We start from the raw sequence: 3,923 nt of genomic DNA, 5'->3' as shown, positions 1-3,923 counted from the left end.
TTTCGCGTTCGGGGGTGATGGAACCGAGGGGTGTACGCGGCATCCAGCCCCCAGGTGACTTTCATTAACTGCACTCTACAAAGGGAGCGCGGCTCTACCATTTATGGTTGTAAAATGTCAAGTGATCTTAGTGCCGAGCCCATAAACAAAGCCGTATCGCCAGGCCTCGGCTTTATTTTTATTTATTTATTTTTTTAATTTTGGATGTCAGAGGAGAATGGTGAAACTAACTCCAGGCTCAAGAAGAAAATTTAGATGACTCCAGCAGTAAAATATTTTCAGCGTGCGTCGGTACATAATCTCGCAGTTCATTTTGGTTATCCCCGTGTAAGTTTGCTTTCCGCAGGCGTTGATTTAAGTGAATTTTCTTGCGTGTTTACTTCTACAAGGTGGGTTTTTGAGGGGTCACACCCATGGTTATGTTAAACAGATGGACCCAACTAATTCAGACCAAAAGCCTGGGTGACAGAGGCACCTTGCCAGGCTGGGGAACTTTGGGCTGAGGACTTGCTTGGCCTGACCTCGAGCAAATTCTTCGCCCCAGCGTGGCCTCACCCCCCCAGGAGCAGCGTTACGGGTCATCCCAGGCGCCTTCGCCGCGTTAGCGGGGCTGTGTCCGTCCTGCCCTGGTGGTCCGGGCCTCTTCAACTTCTTTTGTGTTGCTGGATGTTGCTTCAGTAAAAATAATCCGCATGCCAGGAGGACCGTGCTAACTCATCAAATCAGAGGCACGGAAGGCAGCAGCTGATTTCCCAGGGCCTATCGCGAGTTGCCGTTGCTCAGCTCTCGAATATTCAGTGGAGAGATGCTCCTCAGAAATTCATAGGTTAGGAATCTCAAAAGCTGCAGATGGCTTCTCGTGGCAAGCCCGTTTGGAGAAATTTCGGATGTTTATCAGATGCGTTTAGTGGCTCTGAAGAATTTTCTGTTGTCTAAAATCGAAGAACAGTTTCCAGAGGAGTTTATTTATTTATTTAAACTCTCAGGAACCTAACGGTGGGCAGACGCGTACGAATAATTTTGATCTTTCCTGTGCAACTGAGTTCTTTGGTGATCTTTTAGGTCTTACAAAACCTCTCTCTGTGTCCCCTGCCTCTGGTGAGGCTCGGGCAGGGCCGGGCTGGTGCTGAGGAGCCGCTCGTTGCCCCGCTGGGCCTCTCCTTCCTGTGCTCTTGGATCTTTCAACACAGCCCAGGGAGAACAGGCAGCGCATCTGGGGCCTCTCCTCCCTGCACAACGGAATGCTAAAGGATGATGTTACACGGGTGTTACCCTGACTGTTTCTGAAACTTTTCTCTTTTGTGTGTCACAACCGCTCCCCCCCTCCCCAATTTCAGTGCAGTTGCATAATCGGATCAGAGCGTAGTTTGACTTGCGCCATAAAGGTGGTGTGGAGTTAGGAACACAGTCAGTGACGCAACAAATATTGGTGGTATTGCCACCTTCTGCTTCTCTGAGACGCCGGCTGCATGTTTATTTTGTATGATGGGAAATGAGCATTGAACTTTTTGAATGGTCTTTCAAAACAGCTCAGTGTCATTTCTCAGCTCAGCATGGGGCAAAACCAAAGCCGCTGTCCAGGCGGGATGTTCAAGGTGAACAACGGTGGCACCTGAGACCCGACTGCTGTGACAGCCAGACCCATCGTCACTGTCTGTGGATCTCTTGGAGAGCAGGGTGAGAAGTGAGAATGACCCGGGGGAAAAAATAAAGTTTAAAGAAAGTAGGAGTTTCTGTTATTCCTTTCCTAAAGCTGAAGGTCCCCACGTGGTATTCCCAGGCAGCTTTCCCACTGGTGTTCTTGTGAGGTTGAAAGCGTTGAGGACTCTTCAAAAGAGCAGTGGTGGCTTGCCCCAAACCCCTGTGTGCCAGGGGCACCAGTGAAAGCTCTGTGGTTGTATTACCTGAAGGAAGATAACAAGTTTTTACACGTGGATTTGTTAACTTTGGTAGAAACTACTGACAGCTTGGCGGATCGTGCGAGGGGCTGGGTTTGTGTCAAGGGTCAGACACCAGGGACCCGTGACCTGGGGTGCCCATGAGCGACATGTGATGGCCGGTCCTGTCCCACGTGTGGGCTCACAGCCTTGCTGAAGCATCTGAAAGGATTAAGCAGATGATGGTGGTATCATTGGAGGATTTAACTCTGCTCTTGTTATCTTACTTGTATGGGAAGCTGTGGAGGACGTGAGGGGAAAGCTGAAGTTTTCTTTACTCTGGTAGACTATGAAACCCGAACCGTAGCTGTGTAAGGGATGAAAAGTGCATTAGTTGCCTGGAAAGCCAGCTGCAGCCAGGAGGGTAGGTTAAATTTTACCCGAGTCCATTTCTTATTTTAGTTTTCATGTGTTAACCAAACACTGGCGTGTTTTTGTTGATGAAAAGCGTGAGACTGTAACAGAATCAAATCTCTGTTTTTTGTTAAACACATCTCTGTGTTCGATATAAGGCTGATTTAGAGTCCAGCCTTTGTGTAGGTGTATGTGTCCTTTATTAAGTAATCAGAAATGTTGTGGTTTGGGGTTTTTTTGTCATGGTGGTCCTCTTCTGAAATGCTTTTATGCTCTGTTAGTTTGCAGGAATGAGGATTGTTTGTAGAGTTCCCTTTGTGGGGCTGTGGAGGGGTGGCAGGTGCTGCCTCCCCTCGCTGCGCGCTCTGCTGCCTGCTCGCCGAGAAAGTTGAGACCTTTTCCTGACTTGATCAAAAATAAGTTTAAACTGGTTCTGACGATTACCGAGATGTTTGAGCTAGCCATTTTTTTTGCCCTCCTTTCTATTGCCACTAATAAATACTGCTTTAAAACGTGAGAGTTCTGAATTTCTGTCATCTGCTTTCGCCTTTCTGCCTTTGCCAGGCTGAATAGTTCCTCACCCACTTCACACCAAGAAAGGGTAAAGATTAGAAGGGAAGAGGCACTGCAAGTAGTGCTGCCAATCTGATCTGGGAAAGAGAACGTGTCCATGTCCCAAATAGGGGCTGAAATAGTCTTGCTGCCTTTTTGGGCTTGCTCCACCACTGAAAGGCAGGAGCCTTGTTTAAAACCTGTCAGTGTTCTCTGTAAAGTTTAGAAACTGCTATGGGGAACACTAATAAAGCCATTTGCTTTATAACTGAAATGATTTCTGTCCTGCCAGTGGTCAGATTGTCTCTTTTTGTATGTGTTTTTTGGTTTAGTTGATTTTTGGGTGGTTTTTTTTTTAGCGTGTCTTGTTAACAGCTGGCGTAGACAAGCCTGGGGAGGAGCCTTTGCCCCATTCCTGGAGAGTTTCTGTTTATGCATTTGGTCACAGATTGAGGCAGACCCAAATCTGTGATGCCAGCCCTTGTCCTGCCCCGGTGTCACTGGGATGAGCAGGAGGTCTCTGGGCAGTCTGTTAGGGAGAGAAGGTGTATTAAGGCGGTGTTGCAGCCTCCAAGCAAAGAGCCTTCTGTTTGTTTCCTCTCGTCCTTGGCTATTCGCTGCTCCTTACCTTTTGGCCTCTCATCTACCATCACTCTGTAGAGTTCTTCCTTTTAAATACGTTTCTGGCTTTATAACAGCTTGCGAGTTCTGTGCTTGCTCCAGCAGTTCTTGCCTGCCTCCCATCCTTATTAAAAAATCTGGCTGATGGTGCTTGCTACCATTTCCCGTGGGCTGTGGTGTGAGGAAAGGATTATCACTTCATCAGAAAAGCTGTAACTGTCTTCAGACCTAAAACTGATCATCTGTAGACATGCTAGTCCTTCCCTGAGCAATCCGGGGCTGCTTAGTAAAACAGGGAAATACAACAGCAAATGTCAGTGATTGTGGCTTGACACTCTCCCTCCCCAGGCCTCAGAAATGGGGAAACTTCACCGCTTCTGCTCCCTTAGTAAAGAAACCAAAGGAAAAATTGTAAAGGTAAAGTTTTCAGAAATACACAAGTGTCACTCAGGTTCACTT

At 47.5% G+C, this 3,923-nt stretch overlaps 1 protein-coding gene across 2 annotated transcripts in view; it reads left to right on the top strand.

The window, feature by feature from the left end:
* The window catches only part of ABL1 (ABL proto-oncogene 1, non-receptor tyrosine kinase), a 31,025-nt gene that overhangs the window by 217 nt on the left and 26,885 nt on the right, over positions 1-3,923 (top strand). The gene's annotated exons all lie outside the window — the stretch shown is intronic.

The sequence above is a fragment of the Apaloderma vittatum genome, unplaced genomic scaffold (genome assembly GCF_000703405.1).
Source record: "Apaloderma vittatum isolate BGI_N311 unplaced genomic scaffold, ASM70340v1 scaffold24555, whole genome shotgun sequence".
Classification (NCBI taxonomy): domain Eukaryota; kingdom Metazoa; phylum Chordata; class Aves; order Trogoniformes; family Trogonidae; genus Apaloderma; species Apaloderma vittatum.
The sequence above is the reverse complement of the archived record's forward strand: the minus strand, read 5'-3'. Positions and strand labels throughout refer to the sequence as shown.